The following is a 9,975-nucleotide window of genomic DNA, read 5'->3' as shown; positions in this document are numbered from 1 at the left end:
GATGAATGACTTAAAGTTATCTTGCTGCTAAAGTAGAAGCTCCTTGTAAAAGTCCTAGCAGATGTGATAGTTGACTCGTGGTAACAAAACTATTATCCTCAAGCATTTGCGTTTTCTTTGGAGGCATGGTGCTGCTCAGATGTTAGCACAATGAAGGCTTCACACAGCCACAGGCCATTAGCAGGCCATTAGCAGGCCATTAGTAGGCTGTTAGCGGGCAGCTAGGTAGTAACACCTCAGATACACCACAGCAGCAAGCCGCTTCCCAGCAGCAAGCAGCGCCTTAGTATCCATAGCAGCATCCAGCATTAACAGCAGTTAGCAATGTCTCAGCAGCGAGCAGTGTCCAGCATCCATGTAGTAACCACATCAGTGCTAGGAAACAGCCAGCTAAGCTAGCTAGGCTGAGCCAGCTAGCAGGCTTACTGACGTCTTTCGCTCAGGTCAGATTTCTTAAATTGTTGTCGAGTCATTGTCACAGTCCAGGCATTGGTCAAAGCCAAAATATATCCAGTTCCAGATGTCTGAAATCCAAAATCAGTTGTTTTTAAGCAAAAGACTGTTGAAAAGCCAAGAAATACAGAGACACAGGAAGCAACATCAAACGTCCATTTTGTGGTGGTGTGACCACTCGTGGTGTGACCCCTCTTTGCCTTTAAAACAGCACCAGTTCTCCTAAAAATGCTTGCGCACAGTTTTTCAAGGTACTAAGGTTCCAAGCATCTTGGAGAACTTGCCACAGTTATTCTGTGGATGTAGGCTTTCTCAGTTCTGTCTCTTCGTGTAATCCTAGACTTATTAGATGATGTTGTCAAGACTCTGTGGGGGTCATACCTCAACACCTCTGTGTTGTCATGCTGCTGAATAAATTTGGGACTGATCAGAGGCCTCTCTGAGGCAATTGTGTGATGGAGAATTTAAACATCTAAAGTGCCTAAAACTTTTTCACAGTACTGTATACATCATCTGAACTGCGACACTGCTGCGTATCATAATTACTGCCACTAGATGGCAATTGTCACTCAAACTGTAGGTTGTTTTTGGGCGACTGACATTACATCTTATTGTGTCATTTTTCTTGGAAGGACAGTCTTTGTCAGACAGTAGTAGACAAGAAGTCATAAGGGGACTTCTCATTTCTAGCCAGCAACCTTCGATTTTGCCAGCCAGAAGTGACAACTTCAGCTATCAGATTTTATCAGCTGTAGCTAGCTAGCTAATTAAGCTAACATCAGCTGTATGACTTGGTTTAAAATGCTGTCCCCAACTGACTTGTTTTAAAAACAAAAACCTTGAATCCTGTTAAGCTATGGTCAAGTGAATGGTTACACGGTGAATTACAGGAAGTACAGAGCACCTCGGTAGCTGAATGGTTACTGTGCGTGCTACACACCACAACGTCCCTGGTTCAATTCCAGCCAGGGACCCTTGTTGCATGACATACCCATCTCTCTATCTCCCCTTGTTTCCTGTCTGCCTCTTCATTGCCTACTGTCCAAAGAAAGCAAAAATGCCAGAAAAAAAAAATCTTAAAAAGAAATTATAAAACGTGCAGAGTTATGTTCAGACGGAATGCAAAGTGAATTTTTGCTTTGTGTCATTTGCTCCAGTTTGACCACTGGACCATTTGTGCTTATTCCCCCCAAACAGCCAATGTACCAACAGTATGTTAGCTGTTAGCTAGCCAGCAATGGATGCACCAACCTTGTCTTTGGGAGTCTGTCTTCCCATTATGTCCCTCTCATCTCTGCTTGTTTATGAAGCAGATTTATAAAGCCCTGGGATATGTGCCAATTTTTCACTGAAGTTGAAACATTTTCAACTCACAGTCGTGTCTTTGCATCTTTGCACCTCTAAAATTCCTTTTTCAATGACTGTTGTAATCACAATTTTAATTTTCAGAACGAATTAAACAATCAAAAAATACCCCCTGTAAAAAATATCCAACAACTTGTGGCTCTAAAGCTGCCCTGCAGTGAAAGTCAGAAATGGGAAGATTGTAATTATAACCTCATATAAAAGCTAGTGATATTTGAGAATGTTAGCTATCATGTCATTGTAGAGGGTTAACAACTATAAACACAACTTTACTTTTCCAATGTAAATGTTTGAATTATGATGTATATCATTTATAGTGTATAATGTCACTGTAATGAGAGAAAACAGCAGCTGAGAAAACCTTGTGTTGAACATAGAAATAAATGAGAGTCTTCCCACAAGCTTGACATGGACTGTTATTACTTTGTTTCCAGTTTCTAAGTTGGAGTTTCTGACTTCATCATCTTGTAAAGCACAATCTGCTATCACTTTGACTCCTTGATATATTGTATGATCATGCTGATATGAAACAATAATCCTTTGTTGAATTCAGAGATTTTGCAATTACCTATAGAAGACCATATTTTACCATTGTGCTGTGAGCTACCAGCTCATAGTGAACAGCAATTATCCTTGTCCATTTTGGCTCACATTTCACATTTTTCCTCCAATTAACTCTGGTGCTAACCCACTGCATATTGAGCAGTTTCGGCAAATTGTCTTTATTTTCTCTCAGCGATCTAACCCAAACAGGAGATTCCATTTATTTTCTTTCAGGGAGAGTGTATTCTCTGGGATATTCTCTGGCCCAGGGATTGTTTGGAAAGGAGTTTCATTTTGCACCCCCGTCCTCCTCCTCCCAGTGCGAGAAGTGTCAACTGGTGTGAGACCATGTCTGATCATTACTGCTGTGATTCTCTGACAAGTTTAGCAGCAGCAGTGATAGTTTTATCATTAAAGCACCACAGTTCACACTGATGGTATCTCTCCTGGCCTGTCCTCTCCTGGCCTGTAGTATCTGTGTGGAGGCACTTAAATTTAGACTTTGCAATGATTTGTCTTTATGATTGTGCTAAAAAAAAGGGAGGATGGTCATTACAGGGTTGTGCACATTTATCACATTTAATCCCTCGTTAAGATAAGAGCTGTTTCTACAACCATAAAGGCTGGTGATAAAGATAAAAGATCTCATTTTATAGTGATTTCTATAAGGAGATTCTCACCTTATTGGGTCATTCTCATTGTTGTGGCCTCTGTGTCTTTGCAACAAAAGATTTTCTTGTTTTTTTTTTTTTTTAGTTCTCCAGGAAAAATCCCTATAGTTGATGAAGGGATGTGCGTAGGAAAAAATTCTTGGACAAAAATATCTTTTGTTCATTTGTTTCAGTTCAATGGATAATGGATGTCATTAACCTACAAATGTGTTATACCAGAGAGCAAATGCTCGCAGCTACACAAACAACTGGGAAAAACAGTGGTGGAGCAGGTGTTTATTGCTGCACTATTTATTTTACAATGCAGTTTTGTTTTAGAAGATGGAAGTCTGAAAGAGGTTTCATAGTGAGAGATTAACATCAATGTTCTACAATAACACGGCTCTCATCATACGGCCGTTACTCAAGGCAAATATTTTCACTGACAATAGAGTGTATGATTAAACCACAATTAGATTCATTTGACCCTCTGGTTGAACGAGGCCTCAGCCTGAGGTGGGACGCCATACTGAGGACACCGTATGTACTCGTACACCCCTCCTCCCCCCTCCAAATCTCCTCCAAAGTCTGTGTGAACCCTGTGCGCTCCCTCCTCGCTGCTCTTTTCATAATTATGAATTATTACAGGCCGGGGTTTTGTTAGTAACTCTCTAATTTTGCAGATCATAATTGATCACAGGTGTGGCTTTGGGAGTGTTTTTGAAGTTCTCTTTTCTCTCTCTCTCTCTCTTTTTTCCATCTTCTTCTTCTTTGCTTTAGCAGTGAACCGAGGTCGTCTCCCAGGCAAGCCCCTGTTGGAGAGCTTCCCCTTCTCTTAATTCCAGGCGTTCCTTCTGCGTCTTAGATGAGTTGATGTCCTTTCATCCTCCTCGGTGGAAAGGAGGACACCGCTAGCGCTCACTGTCAGTCCAGCTGGGATGTGGCGCAACTTGCTACATTCCTCTTGTTGCTCTGGTCACTCAGGGTGTGTGAACATGTGCGTGTGTGTGTGTGTGTGTGTGTGTGTGTGTTCCCCCTCAGCAGAGCCTCCACAGAGTCCTCACAGCCAAACCATTTTGGGAATGGCGGGAGAGGAGGGGATATTGGATTAGAAAAAGGCAAGGGATATAAATCTCTCACTGAGACTCTCCAGTCTATCTCCCATCCAGAGGATTTATGATGTTTAACAGAGTCAAATAATAAAGAAGAAAAAAAAACTACTTATGAAATTGTGCTTTTTTTCTGAATCTCTCTTTGCTCGGCTCTGTTCATTTCAGCTCAGCGCCTCACAGCTCTGCTCCTTGATTGATTGTGAAGACTGCGATTTGTGTGTGTGTGTGTGTGTGTAGCTGTTTTTCCAGATGATCTTAGCGTTGCCTTGAAACGCACAAGACGCAGGTGAAGAGGGGAGGAGAGGAGGAGGGGTGGGGGGGCTTAATTGGTAACCCGTTAGATAAATGTGTGTCCGCTCTGGGTGGTGAATGGTGAGGTAACCAGCTCCTCCCTGGAACACATTTCGACCAATTTATGTACAACTAAATCAACGGTAAGTATTTCCAGTTTACCGTTTAATTGCAGTCAGCTGGAACATGTTGCATTTTGACACGGCAGAGCAGGAGTCACACTCACTCACATGCAGAGGACATTCTGCGGGCAGCGTGAAGGTGCAGCAGGTGTGCTCATGCTGTAGTGTCTCGGTCCAATTCGTTTCAGAGCCATGACTCACGGGGACTCAGTCTTTCCATCAGTTCAGCTTCTTAATTCAGAGTGTGAACCTCGGTCTCACCTCTCCGCAAATGTGATGTGACACACCAAAGATGACTTTTTAATGTAGATTGCGTGTACGTGTTCTCCCATGTGCCCCTGTGTGTGTGCGGCGGTTGTGAGCAAGATGCGGGATTTCAAAAAATCAACCACTTTTGCAAGAGTCAAATTCAATATGAGCAGCAGCCGTGATTGGTTAAAGGGAGCTTTGCCCCTGGACCCCACAATGAGGTATCTATTACAGCAACTACCAAAGAAATGTTCTTTTAATTAGCCACATTTATCTTTTTTTCCATGTTTTGACAGAAACTCTTACATAAACATACATCAACAAAGGGAGACAGACCAACAAAATGCATGGTCATTTTTATGTTTGACAGCGCCACTTGGAAGAATAACAACTGTGACCCTGGTCCGCTATGTTTTGGTTGGTTATAGTTTTGAGTTTTAACTCTAATCGTGCTTTCGCAGCACCTGCAGTGTTTTTTTTGTGTGTGTGGGGGGGGTTGGGGAAATAGAAATTTAATAGTCAGCTATTGCCAATCATGTGCACATCATTACCAGACCTGCGTTTTCGTTTTTTTTCTCCGAAATGTTACATAAGATTTCCCACAGTCTGAAATGGATTTGGACGGTAATGTTCTGTTTTTATTTGATCCAGTTGTAATCTTTCTAACTGCCTCCATCTAAATCAATATGGTATGCAACTGGAAGCAAATTATTTTGTTGACAATGGTTGCTTGTAAGTTTGTCAGCGTGATCATTCTTACAGAGTTGTGTGTGTATGTGTGTGTGTGTATTGTCTGTGTGGTAATCTGGCCAGTGTTTACAGCAGGCTGCTCTGCGGTCAGACAGCTGATCTTGGCCAGGAAAGAGCCAGCCTACAGGGACAGGCCTGCCTTTGGTGTGGTGTGGGCAAACTCATAGCGGCACAACATTAAAATTCTTGCTTGAACATAACGTTTTTGTCCTGTGAAGTGAGAGGGAGGGGAGGCGAATGAGTGAGTGAGAGAGAGAGGAGGGGGTAGATGTGATGAAACCCCTCGCTCGTTGCTCCGCAGCCCTCAGCTTTGTCGCCCCCAAAGCAATTGTCGCACCACTTGCCTGTTCTCCATTATGCCACATTTCCATGTAGTTTCCTGTCAGATATAAAAGGCTGGTGTGAATTTTACTGAACCTAAAACCACGTGTGGACATTTTTCCCCACCTGGCCCGGGCAAAAACAGTCAGCGAGGCGGAATGTGAATGTACACAAAGGTGGGGGGAGATTATGTGTTACACCAAAGTGTTTCACAACAAACACTCTCGAAGCCATCAGACTGTTAGCTGCAGGCTTGTTTTGGCCGACACACTGCTTCTTTACAATGTACAGGTGCTGAGGAGAGGAAAAGGCGGCGGGCGGAGAGGTGAGGTGGAGGGCCTGTAGTGCCATAGACCAGCTCTGCCTGCTTGCCCTGATGGCGTAATGGGAACTGCCAGCTGTGGGCTTAATTACAACACACAGTGGTGAAGAGATCGGTCCTGTTTTTCTTCTGGGACACACAGCTTAACCAATGTGTAGAGTCCAATGTTTTTAAGCCAGATGAAGGGCATCAGTGAAAGTTCTGCATCAGTGGGAGGAGTGAAACAAGACCTGACTTAGCTTATTCATCATATGGAGCAATAGCATACAGCATCCACAAACCCAACATCATTTTCCCACCTTTTTTGTATAATAGTCTCCCAGTTTTTTCAGGCTGACGTACATCTCATGAGTAAAAAATGACTGAGGTAACATACTCAGCACACCTACTGTATATGGAACGCTATATGAATGAAACTTTAAGGGATAAGGGATTTTACTATTTTATTGCTTAGTTTAGAGTTATGTTGGGCAGGAAGCTCACTTCATGGGCATCTGCGATCAGGAGTGCATGTCTGCTGAAAGATAATTAAAACTAATTACATCTTTTGCAGCTTTTGTCTTGTGTCATCAGGAAGTGGATCAGCAGGTCTAAACAGTGTAACAATAGGATTTGGTTTGTATTGTGAAATATTTGGTATGAAATGTTCTTACAAAGCATTAAACACTCCTCAAAGGAAAAAGTGACCAAGTATGGATGCAAAGGTTTTCATTCCCTTTAGGGATAAAAGCAGAAAGTAATTAGTAAGTCCTTTTTAACTGATGATGGATTTTTATTCTGCGGCAGGATCTAAGGATGCCAAGGTTAGTCATTCAAATCCATCCAACATTTACTGTAGATTCAAAGTAAAACATGCCAGTAACGGGAATTTAAAGTCTGATTCCTTATTGCTGTGTGACCTACTGACCCATTACCGCCATCAGATTAATTTTTTACATGTTACTGATAAGGCTGTGCGGACTGTAAAATCATAAAATTATGTTTTAGCATTTCCTCTTGATCAACATTTTGATTGTCCGTGACAATCTTGAGAACCAGTGGATGAAACTCCATTAAAATTAGTTGTGGGTTTTCACAGTTTCCAGTGGATGACACCTAATGTTTTTTGGTGACTCTAGACCTTTACTCTAGCACCACCATGGCGACAAATTGTCTACTTGTAAGCAAGTTCACGAATATCAAAATCTAATGGACAGATTGTCATGAAATTTCCTGAGCATAGTCATGCTCCCTAGGGCTGCAATCAGGGCACAGTGGGCACCTGTCCTGGGGCCTTGGAACTCTAGGGGCCCTGAAAGCTATAGGCTTACTGTGTGTCAAATGGTTTGATCTATCATCAGACATTAGAGGGTCCTGCCACGTGAGGACCTGTGTTGAAGGGGGTGACTGTGTTAAGATCTAGTTTTTAGGCTTTCATCACTTCAGTTTTGTGTGTATGTTGCATATAAGTAAATGCAGGTATGTGTGAATGTGTGATAAAATGATCACACCGGAAATCTGGGGCAAGTTAGTATTGTAGCATAAGACTGCACCTGCTACTTCTCATTTGTGCCTCTCGGCTCTCTAGCAGGTAAATCAGACCATAATGCTCCCCAGATGATGAACCCTTCACATTTTGGACACTTCATCACCTTTAAGGGCAAAATGTCAACACCAAACTTCACATTTTTAATCTCACTGATGAGGATCTGCAAACAGCAAAATCATATGTTCTTCCACTACATCAACATTTCTTTTTACTCTTTATCCCAAAGTATCGGTGAAAGATAGGTGATGCGAAAATTGTTTTATAATTGTTTGGAGCTATTAACTGTCAGCATGGGATGATACAAATGATTTAACTATCAACACAGTCAGTACCTCAGTTGATTTTCAAGTTGTGTATTACCTTGCAAGCCAGCAGCGAGCGTAGCCCTTGGTGGTAATGTAGTGCTAGTGTAATGCATTGTGCTTGGCTGCCTCTTCTGAAACATTTCACTAATGGCATTAATGTTCTGAGTACTGGGTCCTTAGCTGTGCCAACTGAGAGAGGAGGGGAAACAGGGAGACAGAGAGGGGAGAAGTTGAGCAGCAGTTGAATCTAAGCAGATGGCAGATTGTTTTACTTTCTGCCTGGCCATCTGGAGTTTACTTAAACTGATGACTTCATCATCAAACACTGGCCCACCAGCCAACTATGGCACTCACCACACACATACACACACACATACAGGATACAGAGATCGGAGCAGCCACAGAGTGAGTGTGTCATGGTGAAGTGCTTGAGAAGTGTATGTATGCATACAGCGTGTTTGTGTAGTGGTTCTTGGTGTTTTTGTGTGTCTGGCACGCCTTGCCTCGCAAGTGCACACAAATGTGTTTATAAGTACCAGGCCTGTAAAAATGTCATCCCTCTGTCTCTTCAGTCCTCATTCAGAGTGACATAATACTGGCCTCAAGGATGCCATCATTAATTTAAATGTCCCTTGGCATTTTCTAACTCCTCTGTCAACTACATAAAAACTTTAATCACCGCAGCCACGGAGGACTGATCCCTGTCCCAGCTCTCTGGTCTCCAGGAGAAAGTCAAGAGCAATCAGTTGACTTCATTTACTTGGAAAAGCCTGTTTGTGACACCTGCGCTAAGAGACGTAAGCACTGTAAATGTACGACAGCAGTGCAAAACCACCCATAAAGCCACAGATTTTCCCCAACAAGTTCATAAAACCTGAGTGATGTTAAGAATAACCAACTCAAGTAAGTGATGTATTTTTTTCCAAAACATGACAGTGAGGCATGTTTGAAGATTCCCACCAGCAATGGTAAAGTTGATTTATTTAATTTAAAAGGCCATGTTTATCCTCCCTTTATTATTCATTTTAAGTATAGACCTGAATGTTTGGGGTCATTTTCATGTGTAAATTCTGCTGTTGACTCATCTTGACACATTTCTTAACAAGCAAACAACAGGCTTTTGACAAATTTGGATTAATTCCTGCTTTTGATTCTCTAAGCCATCAGGATCACAAGGATCACAGCATCATAGCATGCAACTCAAGGATCTTTTTGATTGCCTTACACTCATTAATGTTGGTTTACTCACTCAGAAAACATCTACACATGTAATTTGTTTAACCCAACGTGAAGGGAAACCAAACAAGTCCTTGAGACTGAGTTGGGTGAAACCGCTGTCTACCAAGGGTCGCTGCTAAACGACTTCCCATAATAAGGCGGAGAACAAAGAGGATAACAAAGGACATGTAGATTCTTCTCCTCTTCTTTCTGGTGTTTTATAGACTGGCTGCAAGGCTAATGCTCAAGCTCAAGCATGGAGGAATCTGTTTGTTGTGGTTAAGGGCTTTTCAGGTTAAAGACATGATTGTTCCACATTGTTCCTTATGTTTTTCCATTGTGCTTCTGTTTTATATTCTGTGCATTTTTTAGAGTAGTAGTTGTTGTTGTTGTTACTCTATAAAAATAACAGATTTCAGAGAGTTGAAAGAATCTTATTTCAGATGCAAGACATATCATTTGGGCAATATGTCAAGGCTGTTGTTATTTTTATATTCTTTTTGTAGTGCTTCTGTATTGTGCAACTCAGAGATCATCTGACAAATAGACAGGACTAGGATATTTTGTTTGGTCATAAATCAAAGTGATTACAATTATTCCGAAGGAGGGCATGAATGTTTGTACCATAGTTGATGGCAATCCAACCAAAGTGGAGATATTTCACTAAAAACCAAAAATGGTCATGGTGGTACAAGTGGAAAATTTAGGGGATTACTAAAGTCAGTAGGCCTCATTCTCTGTTGACC

This window comes from Thunnus maccoyii, chromosome 10 (genome assembly GCF_910596095.1).
Source record: "Thunnus maccoyii chromosome 10, fThuMac1.1, whole genome shotgun sequence".
In the NCBI taxonomy this organism is placed as follows: Eukaryota; Metazoa; Chordata; class Actinopteri; order Scombriformes; family Scombridae; genus Thunnus; species Thunnus maccoyii.
The sequence above is the reverse complement of the archived record's forward strand: the minus strand, read 5'-3'. Positions refer to the sequence as shown.